At 36.7% G+C, this 19,193-nt stretch overlaps 1 pseudogene; it reads left to right on the forward strand.

Annotated features, from left to right (window-relative positions):
* The first annotated feature begins 10,008 nt into the window (after window positions 1-10,008).
* LOC121956905 lies at window positions 10,009-18,482 on the forward strand (annotated as a pseudogene).
* Window positions 18,483-19,193: the final 711 nt, after the last annotated feature.

A 19,193-nucleotide genomic window follows, 5' to 3' on the forward strand; every position in this document is an offset into this window, starting at 1 on the left:
AAAGACAAAATCTGATGCAAAAAAGTTCCCCTTTTTAAAACATAACTCATATATATATGGCCAACCAAAAGCCAGACAGCCAATAAGAAGTTATTGAAAAATATTTGTTTGTTAATTTCCCCATCACTGCCAAGAAAAAAAACAGTGTCAACCTATGTGAAATAGTGAACAGTGTCTTCTTTACATAGCTGATCCATATATGTCTGTTTGTATAACTTCTCATTACAGATATACATTTACATCCCTGTAACATAAGCGTTCTTTCACTTTGCATTTACCATCCACCAAGATAGACATTATTTTATTTTTAACAAATGTTTTATTTCATCTCTTTGTTTGAACTTTTGCACAATATTATTATGTTTAGATTTTAGATTCTCTTTTGTACTTGAACTGATACTGTTGAAGACACAGATGTGAGACTTTCGTTGCCAACACGTGTCTCTCTGTCAGTGTTGTGCAGATGACAATCATCTTGAATGTAAAAGGTCAAGCTCAGTACACATTTGTGCAGCAGGTAGCAGGATTTCGGCTCTCAGGTTGCATCTGGCACAGCTGCAGTTTTTTGAATCGGTTGCACATTCAAAAGTCAGCAATAAACAAGGTCATGTGGGGTGCCGTGGTGAGCACGGGTTCAGGGGTTATAAACATTTATGTTCTCAGTGAGAGGGTGACCCTGTAGGAACTTTGCTGCTCTAATAGAGCCATAAAGTTTATTTTTCCTGTTTGACTTTTGAAAACTGTCTTCAGCCTTCTGAGCTTGATGGAATTCAGGCATAAAATACATTATTTTAACATTATGTAGCTATTTCAATAAATGTAGGAAATGCAAATGCATACACAGCATAAAGACAAAGTGCAAAAGAAACGTATTATAAAATAACATTTAAATGCAGTAAAAAAAAAAGAGCTACAGAATAGAAAATAAACACAAAAAACCTGCAGTTTCCCTGATTAGTTCCTCCTGTCTGAAAGACGGCTGTTAATCAGTGAAATCAGCTGCTCTGATTGTCACATCCTGTAACACTTGTAATGCTGCAACAAGTGTTGGCGTTAAAGCGTTACTTTACAGTTATGTTTAATAACTGTGAAATGTGACAAATATGTGACAAAGACTCCAGCGCCTCCATCACAAAGACATTTTAGATGCTCCATTACATTTTTTCCCACGCTTTAAATGTTCTGTTCTGAGACTCTTGCTGTGTTGATGGTGTGTAATGTTCCTGGTTTTATGTTGGTGAAACATGCCAGAACTAAGAACATTTCTCACATCTTTAAAATTGGCAAAACAGCTTAAATAAATTTCACTTTTATTTACATTTCAGAGGACACTGCAGATCCTCCTGCTCAGCAGCGCTGAATTTATGAAGACCAACCTGAGGCGATTAAGAGGGCTGGCAGAGGTTAAAACAGAGGTGAGCGTCTTCTTTTGAAGGTGGAAACTGACATCAGACACATACTGGGAGCACCTGCTGGGAGAAGTTTTTGGTCTAAACAAGATATCATGTTAGTCCGCTCAGAGGGACATGATGAGGATGTCGGTGTCATTTAATGTCACAGCTCATATACTTCTATAAATTCTGTCAGTTATTAGACATTTACTTTTTGAAAGTTGTTCCTTACATGATTAAATGTGTGGGCACTGATGTATACACAGAGCAGCAGCCATCAGTCCGATGTGATTGTCTTCAGCTGCAGCTCCTCACATGGCCACTAGATGCTACTACAAGCTCCCAAAAATCTGACAGTGAAAAACCTCACCCTCCTGAAACAGGAATGCAACACTCATCCTCCCTCAGCACATTTGGCTCTGAACAGGTTACTTAAACTTAGTGCCTTTGTGTTTCTGAAATCCTCGTTGTCAATCAGTCAGACTTTATTTGTACAGGACTTTTCATATAAACAGAGTGTAACACAAAGTGCCAAGTAAAGCACTTAAAAATATGAGTACTCTTGAAAACCAGGAGCTGAGGAAAAGCTGCTATAAGTGAGGAAACACCAGAGGCAAGATAAAACCTATAAATAAAAAGATCAAATAAATAAATAAAAATAAAAATAATAATAGTAATAATAAAAGATAAATAAGTAAAATACTCAAAATGTAAATAAAACGTAAATGATAGGGTAAAGCACAATATAAAATAATAGATGAATGCTAAAAACTAGTGCTGGGCCGTTAACGGCGTTAACGTGCTGCGTTAACGCGGGATTCTTATCGCGCGATAAGCAAATTATCGCGCGATAAACTATTCACTAAGTTGGGTCTATACAGTGAGCAAGGCACCAATTTCACTTTGTTGTTTAAGCGCGGATGTATACCTGGTCGAATTACGCGGAGGGGGCGTGAACAAGGCGGAAGCTGGTCTGCCTGAGTGACCGGAGTGATTGGCTCAAGCCGTGTCACAAAGCTGCTGACCGTTAATGGTCTTCTTCATGACCTCTAATGTAGGCCCACAGTTCAGTTAGGGTCATGTTATCAGAGGCTGCGCCCTCTGCTGTTCATTCCAGTTAGCAGGAAAAAGCTTTTTCCACATGGAGACAGAACCTGTGTTCCTAAATGTCTGTGTTTAACAAAATAAAAAAAAGTTAAACACCAAAGTAAATCTTATGGAACATTATTTTTCTTTACCAAATATTATAGTAGCACAGCTTTCTCAAGCAGTTTGTGATGCATTTTCATCATTTAGATAGATAGATATTATTTTGAATGTCTTTGGCAAAATTCAAATCTATAATTTTAATCTAGATTAACTACAGGATTGCAGTGAGATTAATCTAGATTAAAAAAATTAATCTATGCCCAGCACTACTAAAAACATATATGAAGTAGTAAAACAGTGAAACAGACTAAAATGTATCGATAGATAAAAAGATAAAGTTCAGTCAAAAGCCAAAATAAAACGGCAGGTTTTATTGCATTTAGAAAATAGTATGATGGGGCTTTCAGCCAATCACACACTTCACCCTCTGTGTGTAAAATTAACCAGTTACAGTCCAAACGCCCAGAATAAAAGGTCCGGATGAAAAAGGTGTGAACCAGCAGACCATATCTAAACTTTTATCAGATGTAATGTCATTTGTTTATTAAAATAACAAAGACACAACTTGACCTGGAGTTTACTAAAGGACTCTCCTCATGATAGTACAACCAGTGATAAACCCACCTTAAATATTCAAAGGAGTATATATATATAATACGGCCTTGCTTTTGCAGATGTGAGCTGATTTAGGACATTAACATTTCTTTGAGGGGTCGGCGATACTAAAGAATTTAGTTTCCATCCAATACAGAGTGATGCAGGGCCAGAATCACCGATTTCGATACCTGTATTGATTTTTTAAAATGATTAAAAATGGCTTTTATACTTAAATGAAGGGGAATGCAGTGTGCCATAATTAATGAGGTGAATGATTAGTCTGATCAGGAAACAGCTAATTTTGACCATTTACAGTTTGAAAATGTAACATTAACCAATGCTGAAGATCTGATTTGACTGAAATATGAAAGTCACTATATGAAAGCCCCCCCCCCCCCCCCCTTCCCTCTTCCCGTTGCAGTTTTGCATCTGCAGCTGCATCATGTAGCAGTTTGTTGTGCGCTTTGTTTATGGACCTGCAAAAATCTTAGAGAGGGGACACAGAATGATACAGAGGGACACAGAAAGCTAAGATTCTGTTTCTGTGAAAAATATTGACATGTAGTGGAGTAAAAACTACAATAGAAGAGTAGATGTATAAAGTAACATAAAATGAAGTACAATTATCTAAAAAAGTGTCCTTCAGTAGTATACTAACTGAAAAAATGTACTGGTACAGTTGATTAGACAGGTTTAATGAATGTTACAGTATTTCTCTCTGTGTAATAATTCAAAATACCGCTAACAGTGTCAGATTTTTAAAGAGTATAGAGCAATGGCTGTAATACTTTTGGCATATTGTAATGCATACTGTATGTTTATATCTGTCAAACCTTCGTGACAGGCAGTAAATCTTACCACAAACAGTCTCTGTGGGGGGCGACACGGACACTCGGTCCACGCTTCAAACACAGCCAGATGGTGCATCCATCCACACAAACTACTACTACTCCTTCAGTATTATGAATCAAACTCCATGTAAACATACACATATAGTTATTAATGCTGCCACATAGTGAGGAAAGGCCACACGCTTCTCGGACCTGCCGTTTAGAACATTCCAGAGGCTCGAGTAGAAAACACCAGCCCGTCTCTCTGACAGAACCATGAACCCGACCTCCCACCGCTCTGCAGCCCCCCAGCATCGCCCTCCACCGCTACATTCCCCGCATGACACCAACTCGATCATCCCCGCTGTCTGCGCCTCACTCAGACCCGTCGCCACCTTTTCGCCCTCAGCCGTCACTCCTATAGTCTGGCCTGCTAAATGCTTAAAACGCCGCTGACACCCTCGACTGTTGGGCGGGTCTGAGGTGATCGCTGGTGATCAATTACGCAGATGCTTTTGTGAATGGAGACAGATTTTATACGTTTGACATGCAGATCTCTGCAACGTAGTTTTGATGCCTGTCACTGACGCATTCATTGAAAGATTGGAAATGTAGTGGAAGAAAAAAACAAGGAAAAAACATTTTGTACAAAATCATCAAGTAGATATGAATCAAAAACAGTATATTAGTGATTTGTCTCTAGTGATGGAAGAAGTGTAGAGATCTATCTCAGTAAAAAAACAAAACAAAAATCAATAACAGGTCAAACTCCTGCATTCAAAATCTTAAGTTTTTTGTGTTAGACTGAACAAGGATAATTTGTGCAAATGAATCAAACGCCTATTTTCTGCGGCTGTTTTGACCAATTTTGGATGCCAGTGAAAAAAAGCAACCCGATAAATAATGACCTTTGATCACGTAATCAATAGTTTCCCAGACATCCATATCTGTTCCATGAAAACATTTTGTGGCGCACAAAATTAATAAATTAATCATTAAAAAAGAATGTTTTTTTGACAAACATAAATTATTTGTGCAAATAAATCACACAACACTTTAAAAAATATGAACCCTAATATAATAGAGATCTATCTCCATGAGCCAGTTCAGTTCAAATCTGTAACTTTCGTTTTTCACGGTGCTTTTTCTTCTGCAGCCGTTTCGACTTCTTGTGGATACTGATTAAAACAAGTTCACCAATAACCAATACTCACACGATCAATAGTGTTTCTCAGACATCTGCACCCATTCCATGAAAATGTGATGTTGTACAAAATCATCAAGTTAATTTTTTTTAAAAATAAAAAATACAAATGGATCAGAAAACGCATCATTGGTTTCTAGTATTGACATCTTTTTCTCAGTCAAAAAAAAATACACCCAATTATGGTTAAAAGTCCTCCATTCAAAAACGACCTTTTCAGACTAAATGTTTTGTGTAAATGAACCATGTCAGTTAAAATTTTTCCATAATTTAATAAAGTTTTTAAAGTGTTTTCTGCAGTTTTGATTTATGCAAATATCTGATATCTAATATCTAAGCCAACCAATAAAATAATACACATCACCAAAGTATGATATTATCCCAATACTTAAGTATTAATACCATATAAATGTGATTTTAAATGCTACTTCTTGTGATAACATATACTGTTATTTTTTAACCTTTTTTTATTATAAAGAAAACCTTTGTCATAATTTGTTTTATCTCGTCAGATAAAGTTTTAAATCTGTTAATTCCACTTCAGTCGTTTTTATTGCAGAAAATTAAACTAGTGGACTGAAAGAGCACTTGAATTCATTATTAAGAAGGCTATCAAAAGTTTTATTTATATTTGCAGTAGTACTAATTTATATAACAAAATAATCCAAACTTTGTGTATCAAAACAGTATTGCCATGCAAATTATCATTATGTCATGCTGACCCTTTGCCAAGTCCCACCCCTCAGTGCAGACTGGCCAATCTTAGCGCAGCATTGGACAGACCCTAAAAACGATTGAGCTAAGTTACATCCACTGATAGAGGCCACGAGATGCGGCCAAATTGTATAGAAAATTACCAGCGAGTGGCCCTTCCGCTAGAAATCCTTTTAAGTTAGAAATTAAAATAAAAAATTTAAAAAATGGATAAAAATAATGGGGTTTGTTAAACTTTTCGCAGTGAGTCCTGTAAGTCCTGTCACATGTTGACCTACACTATAAAACAATTTCTTTCCACTTTCCAACAGCTGCAGAAAAATATAGTTGTTGCTGCAAGCTGCAGTCCACTGCTGCTTGGTGTTTTTGGCGTTACTTCTGCAGGTATTTGCAATGGATATATAAGGAGAACTGGATACAGGCTTGGAGGCAGGCCTCGTTCATTGAAATAAAAGTTGCTCAGAGTTGCATGAAGCCAAAAAAGCTCGATTTGCGGGGTAATTACCTGGATCTTGCACATCATGAGTTGCACAGAGAAGCAGCACTGCAGACTTTTGTGAGCTGAGCGGCTAACTTCCCCATTAGCCTTCCACTCAACTGAGTTTTTAAAAAATATTATCAGGGCAAATGGATAAAAATCTAAGAGTGAGTCAAATAATTTTGCAGGGGTTATAAACCCCAAAAAATGCTTCCACTCATTCACAGATGTCTCTTTCTTTTGTAAGTCTTTTGGAAAAAGTTATTTTGGGTCCGATGGCATCATTTGATGGACTCTGACATTTAATTTTCTGTTTGTCCAAAAAAAGGTTTACTATACTAATTTAAGAAACAAAAGCACATTGTAGGGTTGAGAAAAAAAACATCATGGTTTGGTGGTTTTTAGGACGTTTCTAGGATTTTGGGACATTTCTTTGATTTCAGGACATTTATAGGATTTTGGGACTTTTCTCTGATTTCAGGACGTTTATAGGATTATAGGTAATTTTAAAGATTTCAGGGCATTTCTAGGATTTTAGGACTTTTCTAGGACAATCGTGGAAACGCCATAAAGGCATATGGCGTTTCCACGATTTTCAGACATTTCTAGGATTTCAAGACGTTTTTAGGATTTTAGGATGTTCCCAGGATTTTGGGACATTTTTAGGATTGTAGGACTTTGCTAGGATTTTAGAACATTTCTAGGATTTTAGCATATATTTTAGGACATTAGGGCCTTAGCTAGGACCTCTGTCGGGGGGTGTGGGGGATCCTCCACTGGCACTTTTTTGATAAACAAGCTCTATTTTTGATGCTGTTTTATGCACTCTGACACCTTCTGGATACTAAAAGTACAAAAACAATCCCCCGTGTCAATCACTTTTTTGTGTGTGTGAATTAGAAAATGGTTCGGGTGCCCCCAGGCACCTTATTGGGGGCCAGCTTTGGCCCGCAGGCCGTAAATTGAATATCACTGCCTTAGGGGAAAATGAATGTGTGTATCATGTTTTGTACCAATCCATCATGTAGATATTAATATGTTGTACAAGATAAATAAAACTTTGACCTGATGCTGGGGCTGGAGCATTCATCAGGGGATCACCAAAGTCATTAAGATTCAATGTTAGATTTCAGGACAATCAGACCAGAAGTTGTTAAGATAATTCAGAGTGGAGGACCGACGTTTCCATCCAGATATCCACGATTCCAGCATGGCACTGATTATTTGATAACGACCACAATCTTTTACAAACTCTTAACTTTAAAGTTTTACAAAAAGTGATTGATATTTACCACTCTGGATCCTAAACTGTTATGTTTTGCTGTGCAAGTGCTATCACGCAGTGCAGGAAGCGTTCCTGTTTAGGTGAATTCACCCGACGAGAATCTGAAGTGATAAGAATGCTTTTCATGAGCGAGTCAAGATGTAATGTTATCCACATGGAAAATCGGCCCGCCAGCCCACCTGAAATCATGCCCACATATTTTTATAGTGCAAGTGTTAATATGAGAGGCTCCTCTGCAGCCAGAGAAAAGTCTGGAAGCCTCTCTGAGAGGCAGCTCCACAGCTCGGCTCCGCCATCCAAGATGAAACGCTAACCAGGCCAACCGCAATTACGGGATATTTATAGACGGCAGAAATGCGAACTTGCTAAGCACATTGTTTTGAGTAATAATTAAAAGTGATATCAAAGTCTTTTTTGGGTTGTTTTACCCTGTTAAAATAGTTTTCCACAGTTGTCTGCAAGATCATCACATTTTGATATTCAGAGAGATCCAAGGCATTTTTTGTTTTGTTTTTTCATTGCTGTTTTTAATGTCTTTTTATGTTCTGTTTCATAATCAAGTAGGAACTTAAATAGCAAACAATAAAAATAAGAAATCATTTGGAAAAAGCTGTCGATCAGACAGGTAAGAGTGCAGACTCTGAGAACATTGTGGTCACGCTCTGATAATTGTAAAAAGTCTTCCAAATTCAGGTAGTCCTGTAAAATTAAACTTTTGTAAATATCGTGCTCGGGTGCCTTTATTCCTTTGTTCATCGTTATTGTACTCTTGTTCAGGGGCCAAATATGCCTTCAAAACCCCTAAAAGTGCCTTGATCATATTTGAATCTATCTAAACATAGCTTGAGATAAAGTCTGAATCCGTAAATTGAAATTTTATACTTAATTTTCCCCTTATGTTCCAATCACAGGGGACAGGCTTCTGAAATAGAGCTGAAGTGAGGGATAGCCACATTTAGGCCTTAATTTCACTTAGATTGTGTTGTTTTTCATATACATTAAGGCTCTAGGAGGCTTTTGTTTTGTGTATAGATCAAATCATTTTACACTCTGCATTAAAGCTCTTTGTTAGTATGCCGGCCGTTAGTCTCGTCCTGTGTTCAGAGGGGTCGCTCAGCTGTGGAGACGCAGCGAGCTTAAACTGAGCAGCTGAAATCTGTAAGTGGAGGCGGAGACACGCTGGGATTTGAGTCTGTCAAGAGACATCTAATTAGCTCTGAGACGTTGGTGTTTCTCATGTAAGCTGGCTGAGATCTGATGCATCATTAGTCCTGCAGGAAGTTAACCTTATTTTAGTAAACTCCACACATTCATGAAAGGACAAAAAAAGCTATGGCATCATGAAATTTGATGCCAATTATTGGCAACAAGCTGCAGTTGATGTCTTATTTGTGTATTTGTCTTTTGGGGTTCTTTGCATAATTTACTCCAATTTTGACAAGTTTAACCCTTTGAAACCTGGAGCAACATCCTTTACTTGTGCTACTTTCAGACACATTTCACAAGTATTTAAACCTTTGAGCCCTGAGCTTTTTTTTTAAACATGGGGAAAAAGGCTATGAGTTTCTTGGTAAGATGTTTTTCACAAATGAATGAAATTAGAAGATTTTTAGAAAGTTATTTTAAAAAAAATATTTTTAAAAAAGGCTTGGTAAAACTATATTTATCCTGATTACGTATTTAAAATTTTGTTTCAAAAACTTCATGTTCTTTTTTCTTATTTTTTTTATTTATTTTGTGGCGTTATTAATATTTTTACTTCATTTTATTTCAGTTTATTTTTTTGAATTTCTTGCTAATGAGCTGATATCATCTTTAATTGCGCATTGCCTTCTTCCTATGTGTTTGAAAATTTGCACAGGTTTTAAAGGGTTAAAGCAGGTTTTGATCCAGATCTAGATTTCTCTGTTTTAATTGCAGTTTTAAATGAACCGTAAGAGTCTGAATATGATTCCCAGTGCATGTTTGACCATTTAAAAGTGGTTTAACAACAGAGAATATGAAGATTTTCTCTTAAATACCCTCTTAACTTGTGACCTGGAAGCCATCCGGAGCCCATTTGCCGTGTCTGCATCATCACTGAAGCCCCTTCAGGTGTTTCAGACCAGCTCAAAGCAACCCCTCCCTCATTTATTTAATGAATCCCACCTTCATCTGGTCAAACATTTTGGACTGTGATGGTTTTATAGCCCTTTTCACCCCTTTTATAGCATCTCAGTGGCACTGAGCTCAGTCCTAAAACGATCTGGAGCTCCTCCTAAGCGACGCCTCGTTGATTTACAGGGAGAAGCTGGCAGGGGATGATGATATTTCAGGAGCTTGTTGGCCGATTGGTCTAAAGATCCTGCATTTCCATAAACAGGAGCTCCATATCCATGTCCGAGCCCCCATATATATATATATACACCCCGGGGGTGATTTCTTCCCACTGCTGCCCTCCTCCTCGACTCTGTCTCATCGTAGGTGAGACCAGTTTGTCTTTCTTCCTCCTCCTCTTCCTCCTCTCGCTCTCTGCATGCCTGAACAAAGCTGGCAGATGGATACAAAGCAGCTGAGTGGAGTCGGAGGGTTTTCGGGAAGATCTGTTGGTAGAGCGTTAAGGGGATGAAGTCCTGACCTCGGAGCTTTGTCAATAAGTGACGGGAAATGTGATCCGGGGTGAAGGAGAGGGCTGCCGGGAGATTTAACGAGCCGAGGGTGTGCCGTGCTGATGGCTTTGCTTCTGACGTGATTTGTATTTGTGCATTTATTATTGTTAAATTTCACGTTAAAACATTTGTTTGTGAGATTGGAGTAACTGTTGTTTAGAAATGTAGTTTCTGATCTTTGGTTGCTTGAGATCATTTCGATGTGAGAGAAGATAACAGGATTGTTTAAAGATAAGTGAGCTGCAAATTTTTTTTCTTAACAGGTTATTTGGATTCAAATTTGACCATCAAGACTTTTTTTTCTTCACAAAAACGGATGAGATATTTTACTTTTTTGACAGTGCATTTTCAGGAGTTTTGTGGAAATTTGAGTTAGTGTCTTAAAACAAGAAGATAGAGCTGATTAATTAAATAATATCATGAAAATTGCATTGGAATAGGTTTGACTGGACTTTTCTGGAGATTTTATCTGGAATTTTTTTAAAGCATTAGAATTAAAATCATCCATGATTTTAGATTGAAAGTGAATTTTTTAAAATTATTTTGGCCTTTTTGGAAAATGTACTAATGTGACTTTTGTGGACTTTTCTGGAGGTTCGATCCAGGAGAAAACCTTTGAGCGAAAAGTATTAAAAGATAAAATTGTTTGTGACTGAAGATTTTCCACAGTGAATTATTTTTTAAAACTTTTGGCTATTTTTTTGTTTGGCTGTTTTTGAAAGTTTAGATGTATGAATTGAACGTTTTGAGTGGACTTATATAAAAAAATAAGTTTTTGATTTTTCACAGTGAATTTTTGATATTTAAAGCTTTTGGCTGGTAAGCAAAGTTTAGATACAGAAATTGTGAATGTTGAATTGACTTTCTGGAGATTTGATCAGGAGGGGAAAAAAATTGAAACGATAACATTTGTTTATAAGATTTTTCATAGTGATTTTCATTTTATTATTTTTATTTAGTTATTTTTTACACAATTTTTTGCTCTTTTGAGAAATTACTTCCTCACTTTGGCTTTACTTTCCTGGAGGCTTAATCTCGGCACAATCCATTTAAAAAGCATTAAAAGATACAGTTATTTGTGTTGAGATTAGTATGTTTTTTTCTTAATTTTTGGTATTTATGGCTTTCAGCTGGTTCTGAAAGTTTAGTAATGCGACTTCTGCTCTTTAACTATTACAATTTATGAAGCAAAAGTGATTGTTTTTAGGAAGATTTTTACAGTGCACATTTTTTACAGTGATTTTAGTTGTATTTTAAGGATTTGATTTGGAAAATTTGGAATATGATTGCTGTACTTAAACTTTTCTGAAGCATTGGTGAGGAAAAAGTGAAGAATTTGTTTGATCTTGGAATAAGAAAAAAATTGACTGTTTTTAATGTTTTTGCACAAGTATTGTATCTTAAAATCTTAATCTTAAAGTCTTAATCTTGTTAGGCCTTATAAATATGCATTAACGAGTTGGAAAACTAAAACCTTGAATTATTTATGGTTAAAAAAAAGTCTTGAAATTTGATTCTGGGACGGAGCCACTTGTTGAGACTGATTTGTTTCTGCAGCGTGTGAAGGTTCGTGCATTGACAGATAGACCGGTGTTGGCAGCCAACAAGCTGCGGCAGCACATTTCCTCTCCCCGAAAGGAATTGAAGTGTTAACTCCCGGAGGATATTCGGTTTTGAACACCTGTAAAGGAGCTTATCGCGGGCGTCAGCGCAGACATTTGACCCAAACTCCAAACTCCAAACTTAGCTCTGTCACCACTCAGCTGCTCATCAACTGTTTAATAGATCACGTTTCATTCGGAGGAGGCTCTCTGATACTTAAGCCGAGCGCAGATGATAACATCGTTTATTCTCAATTCACTTCTTCTTCTCTTCTGCTTTTTCAAACAGGACGTGAAGAAAAGGAAACCGCCAACATGTCTGAGTAAGTGTTGATTATTATTTCTGGATTTTAAGTTGTTTAAAGAATGTTTTTAGTCTTTTTGTCACAGAAAAAATGATGAGTGCCACAAATACTTGAGGATCCAAAGTAAAAAAAAAATGGACTCGTAAATAGTCTGAGTTTAGATTTGGGGTGAAAACGTGTCTCCAGATTTGATTATAAAGCTTCTACGTCATCAGCTGGATAAGAAAATGAAAGAAAGGAAGAGAGAGTGAAAGGAAGAACAAAGAGAAGTGGAATGATGAAAGGAGGAAGAGTGAAGAAGGAGGGATGAAATTAAGGTGAAGGAGGAAAGGGAAGGAGATAAAATAAAGTATAGAAAGTGGACGGCAGTGATGAATGAAAGAATGGAGGAAGAAAGGACAGAATAGTGGATTAAAGGAGGTATGGAAAAAAATGAAAAGTGAAAGAAAGAACCAGGAAAACGGAAGGAGGAGAGAGAGGAAGACAAAGGAAAGGAGAAAGGAAATGATGAAAAGTGGACAGAACAAAGGAAGTAAAGAAAAGACAGGGAAAGGCATAGAAAGAGGACAGAAGAAGGAATGGGGGAAAGAAAATGAAGGAAAGAAGGATGATAGAGAGGAGAGAGGAAATGAAAGAAAGGAGGAATGAAGTACAAAGGTAAAGGAGTGATGAAGGAAGTAAAGAAAGAAGCAACAAAATAAAGGAAAGGATGGAAAGAGGAGAGAAGAAATGAAAGAACAGAGGAGGGAAGAAAGAAGGAAAGAAGAGCAGATGAAGTTAAAAAATGAGAGGATGGAAAGACGAGGAATGAAAACAGAAATTAAGATGAAAAGTAAGGATGGAAGGAAAGAAGAGAAAGATGACAAAAGGACGTTTACTTTATGAGAAATATCTGCCAAAATGAGCATGAAATTATTAAAAGTTAGAAGAAATTTTTCCCCAAAAATTGGATCACAAAAAAGTGAAAACAAAAAGGAAAGAAAAATAACCTTCAAAAACCAAATAATTAAATAAATATAATAATTTCTATTCTGGACATTTCTTTTCCTATTTCATTTCATTTTCTAGTAATAATCTCTATAGAAGTTTTTTTTATTGTCATCTTTGTCTTTTTCCTCCTGTTTCAAAAGAAAATCAGAGCAGTTTCCTCAGGTGTCAAAGGTCTTAAACGCTTGTGAAAAGCATCTTTAACGCAGTGCAAGAAAATGGTTTTGGATGCAGTTTTTTTAAAGGGTTAAATGAACGCTAATCTGTGGTTGAGGTCGTCATTAATGAACTGAACTGATTTAGAGACGTTTCTTCTCTTTACAGAAAGAAGATGACATCCAGCCGCAAGCATCAGCTGAAGGTACGACCGAGTCCGCTCGTCACTTCCTGTCTGAGCTCCACTGATTGGAGCTTATTCAGATACTGAAGCTGCTGATTGGTTAATATGTTGTGAGTAAACTGTTTTCATACAAGAAGTGCAGGAACTTATTTAACTTAGTTATTTTTTTATCGTTTTTATTAGATTAACACATTTATGTTTAAGGACCATTCAGTTGCTTATTTATTGACCATCTTGGCAAAAACTTTCCCACAAATTGACGGAACTTTTACCGAAGAATTTGTTTTGAAAATGAGATAATTATTAGAAAAATAATAATAAATTAAAAAAATAGATTAAACATTTGATTAAAATGTCCAGAAAAAATATATTTATAAAATTATTTTTATATTTTAAATTATTTAACCGAAAAAAAAGTAGAATATGTGCTTTAAATTCATGCTTTTTCCAGTACTTTTTAGGCCTTTTTTTTTTGTTTGTTTGTTTGTTTGTTTGCCATTTGTACATGCACAGGCAGTACAGATACATAGGAATTACTTTTGTGCAAAAAGACAATACTGAGTAAAACAAACAAGAAACAGAGACATACTAATAAATATTTAAAAGAAAGAAAGCAACAGTACAATTTAAAAAAGAAACATTATGAATATAATAAGTTCAAATTAAGTTACTAATTTTTTTTTAAACCAATTTTCTCAGGTTTCAAAGGTTTAATGAAAAAAACGCATGTTCATTTGTCGTCGAGAAAATCTGACTATTTTGGAAGACATCTGATGATTGAAAAGACGCCAATCAATCAGTAATCTTCCTGTTTACGGTATATTCACAGAAACCCAGCAGAAGTACTCAGATCTGTGATTAAAGTGAAAATAATAGTACCACAGGGTGAAAATACTTTACAGGTTTAACTTTTGCATTAAAATATCGTGTAACAGTACAGCAGTATTGGCATCAAAGGGAAATATTGTACTTCTTGCTCCACTACATTTATTTGGCAGTTTTAGTCACTTTGCAGAGTCGGCTAAAATGAACACATTATAACATCAGCTCTTAAAATCAATATTATTCTGAAATGAGCCATTAAAGCGTATGTGAGGAATACTTCAATACAATGACTTTTGTTCTTTTGTTTTAGTAACTTTTTCTTTCAGGACTTTGAACACAGTGTTGTTACACTGCAGTGTTTAGCCATTTTTACCACCAAAAAACATGTTTTTGTTGCTCCAGTCTTCGGTTTGTGTTTTGGCTGAAAGTTTTCAATCATCTGGTTGATGTCGGGTTCAGACATGTTGGTTTCTGTTGTGAGCTTCTGTTTATTACAGCTGAGACAGTTTAATGATCTGAGACGCCTCCTGCTGGTGAAGACGGTCAAACACACTCAGTGTTTTCATAGTGTTTAAAAAATTCATCATTTTTTACCGTTTTACTGGCCCTGCTGTGAATCTGCTCTAGAAGCAGAAAATATCCTTTATCAGTAGAGACATTTAATATGAATTATTGACAAATTAAAAAAAAAAAAAATGGTTGTTTACACTGTGTGTTAAAGCATCAGCTGTCGACTTTAAAATTGTTTAAATTGGAGGCTTTATGATTTTGTGGATGAGGTGTTTGCTGATAGTTTAATTATTTTCCATGATCACAATTTATTCATTTTAAACAATACGTGCTTTAGACAATCATATTGATGCGTCTCGTGTTGTTGAGTCACAAGTAGACTTGAGTTAAACAATGTAGAATTTTCTTTGGTTTATAAATAGATGGACCAGCAAAAACAGAATTAATTTAATGTTTCAGGTTATTTGTGCTCATATTCACAACAACGACAGAGAAGCAGTTTTTGGCAATTAAATCTGAGACCTCAGATTGACTCCAAAAACGCTCATTAAATATGTATTTTAAAAAAAAAAAAAAAAAAAAACACTGTAAAAATGTCAAAGATATAAAACACTGCTGGTGAAAAATAAAAAAGGTTCTAAAAATACATATAAAATAAAATATAAATATGTGGTTGACTTATATACATTAAATGAAGAGATATATATCTTACATATACACTATTAATGGTACTAATTTGTAAATAACTTAAGAGTTAGAAAAGTGACTTTATTACAGAAAATCTTATTATCAAACACTAACATATTATAAAACTTGATTAAACAGTAGGTGAATATGTAACCTGTATTATTAGATTTTTATCGTGTTTCTTTTATTGTGTTTGTGTTGTTTTGTTTTTTTTTTTGAGGGAAACTTTTTTTAATGTAAAGATGCCAGTTTTCATCTTTTTGCATGTGGTATCAATTGTGCAAAAAAAATCACAACAGTGATGGAGAGGAGAACTTAAATGAATATCTGCATGAAACCGGTAACAAAAACATTGGCACAGGTTGTTTTCTTTCTTTTTCTTCTGTTGACGGTCGCATGTTGTGTTCCTGCAGAGTTTGATGCTGACGATCGCGGCGAACTGGATTCAGCAGGAGACAAAAAACCTCGCAGCAGCCAAACAGGCGCACATGGCTGAGCACTGTGCCCCCCCGAATCTGGGCGGAGACCATGCCACCCTCATGGTGAGAGACGCTTCAGTTTATCATCTTATTTTTTACATTTGCACATACAGTTACACACAAGTACACAGGCACATGGGTAAAATCAAGACTTTGTAATTGATTAAGGAGCTAAAATAAGAGTACTCATTAAAACCAAGAACTGAGGAAACACCAGAGGCAGGAAAAAACCAATAGATGAAAAGATAAAAATTCATAAATATAATATTAATCATAAGTAAAATAGTTAATTAAATAAAATAAAATAAAAATAAAAAACATACAAATAATAGATAAAAATGTTTAAAAAAACAAAATTATATAGCATCCAGAAAAACAGACTAAAATGTATAAATATATAGTGAATAAATAAATAGGTAAAATTCAATTAACAGCCAAACTAAAAAGGTAGGTCTTGAGTTTTCTTTTAAAATATCAACCCCCTTTTGCGGCCCTCACGTCTTATTAAGGCAGGCTGTTACACAAACGACGACCATAGTAATATAATATAGATATTGCATTTTTTGTTACCGTTTCTTCCAAACACAGTCCTGGAGGGGCAACAAAGCATTTCTCTGCACAATATAAAGACACCTGGAGAACGTGACAAACTGCGAAAAATCCAAATGTGTGTTAGTAACATTAGCAGCATCTGGAAGTTTGACGTCCATGAAGGAAGGTTGTGATTAGTGAGTAAACATCATGTCTGTTCACGTCTTTAGGACACCTGCAGAAAGCTGCACGCCCTCATCGACAAAGTGGATGAAGACAGGTACGACCTGGAAGTCAAAGTGAACAAAGCTAACAAAGAGGTACGTCTCCTCCATGTGTGAAAATATGTAAAACAAATTATTATTTTCCTCTACCTGCTCTCCTGCACTGTCTGCAGGGACATAACGATTACCGGTTATCACCGTAATCATTCCCAGACAGTTAGTGACATCGCTCAAATTTTAACTATCATAATATTGTGTGTGATTATCGTGCTTTGAAATCACTGTAAATACTGTCAGCAGGGTCCGAAATTTTGAACATTTTCCAGCACATTTCAGCAATATCGTGATAAAATGATTATTGGGATAATTTTAGTAGCGATAATAATAGGAAAATAATGGTATAAGGTGCCAGTATTCCCCACACTCACGTGTCAGAGCTCTGATCGAGCCCAAAAAGTCAGGCCTGACCCTACATGCACCCGCACAGTTTCTGTCCTCCCTCGACCCAAGCTCGACCCCCCGTCCTCCCTCATTCGTCAACTACTACCATTTGTATTTTGAGAGCAGCACGCCGCGGCATTGCCAGATCAGCTGGAGTGGCGAGACCGAGGAGATCCTGCAGTAATAACAGAATCACGCACATTACATCAGTACAGAAGCTAATTAGTAATAACTCACCATCCACTCCCGTAACTCCCGATATTGTGTTCCACACAATTTCGTTTCTATGGTTGTGAGGTGTCATAAATCATTTAGTGGTTTTCCATAATTACCTTCTCCTCGTCCGTGATGTCAGTGACCTCTGAAAACCTCGGACCTGTTGACTCCAGGCCTGGATCTGCTCACGGATGACGTAAACACAGAGTGTTTTATTCTGAAAATTAAACCAAATTTTTTAATGTTGTGTCGCTATATGACTTCCTGTGTGCTCTAATTCGGCTGAATTGATGCAAAGTGCTCCGGCATCCGGCAAGAGAAGAAGCCTTACGTATCTGATCCGCAAGGGTCCAGAGCTGAGCTGCCAGAGCTGAGACGGAGCCGGTGGAAGTAAACATGGACTGTAGAGTGAAATCTATTATCTCCGTCTGCTGTTACGGATCGGACTGAACGCGGATCTGGTGGAAATTTGCCATCTGTCGATACATTCGCTTTTGGTTTGAGTCTTTTAATGTGTTTTGTTGACCAAAAGGAAAAAGATGTAGAGTTTTATCGGACTCTTCCTCTCAGATCGAGGACCTGAAGATCAAAGTGATCGACTTGGCCGGAGTGAAGAAACCCGCCCTGAAGAAAGTGCGCATGTCGGCTGACGCCATGCTGAAGGCTCTGCTGGGCTCCAAACACACACCGTCAACATGGACCTGAGGGCCAACCTGAAGCAGGTGAAGAAGGAGGTGAAAGAGGAGGTGAGTCTCTGCAGGAGGACGACCGCGCAGGTAAACGCATCGATAAACTTGTCACCTGTTGACCGTCACCTGTTTGTGTCTTGCAGCCTGCAGAGGCGGTCGGCGACTGGCGTAAGAACATCGAGGACAAAGCGGACAGGAAGAAGATGTTCGAGGCTGCCTAAAGAGTTTGCTCTGCTCCTGCGGTCATTCTTTGGCTTTTAGCACTTTTTATGGAATCATTGGAGTTTTTAATTGAATTGAAATACCTTTTTGTTTCATTAAATCTGTAAGTTTCAGTTGGTCAACACTTAATTTCTTTCTCAAATACTTTTATTCTTTTGTGTGACTTCCTGTTTCCTTCTGTGCTTATGTTCACTTTTGACAACTTCCTGCTCCGTAGTGTGTTTTTTGTAATAAATGTGTTTTCGTTTCCTACGTCATGAGGTATTCTGTCTTTGACTCGGTGACGCACAACAACTGCAGACGAAGCACTTGACACACCTGGATGGAATTTTAATCATCTGAAAAAGTCTACACGATTGACATTTAGCTTGTTTTTCCTGTGTCTGTTTTTGCCAAACGTTAAAGCAAAACCTGCCCTGAAACAGAACTCATGCTCGTTCTTTAAGTCCAGCGACCACTTTCTGCGAGTTGTGTTTGAGGGCGGGTTTCGAGCTTTAATGAGGTTGTGTTGTGCTGCTCTTTGTAGTGCTGTGCATGTCAGTGAGGGACGAGACACAATATCCACACTTTCATAACTATTTATGTGTTCAGGGAGCCGTGAAAAGTGAATATTCGACCTGTCATTGTTCAGTTTTTGGCTTCAGACATTCAGAAATGCTTTTATTATTTTCTGCTGAGTGCTACTGTGTTTTCGATAAGAGCGAACCTGCTACAACAGACCAAAATATTTCCATTTGAAGAAACATGCTGCTGCTTTCTAAACAATGCCAAATTAAAAACATGCAAAAAATCCAAAAACAATCTAACGGAAATGTGCTGCAAAAGCAAAGCCAAAATCAA

The sequence above is a fragment of the Plectropomus leopardus genome, chromosome 17 (genome assembly GCF_008729295.1).
Source record: "Plectropomus leopardus isolate mb chromosome 17, YSFRI_Pleo_2.0, whole genome shotgun sequence".
In the NCBI taxonomy this organism is placed as follows: Eukaryota; Metazoa; Chordata; class Actinopteri; order Perciformes; family Serranidae; genus Plectropomus; species Plectropomus leopardus.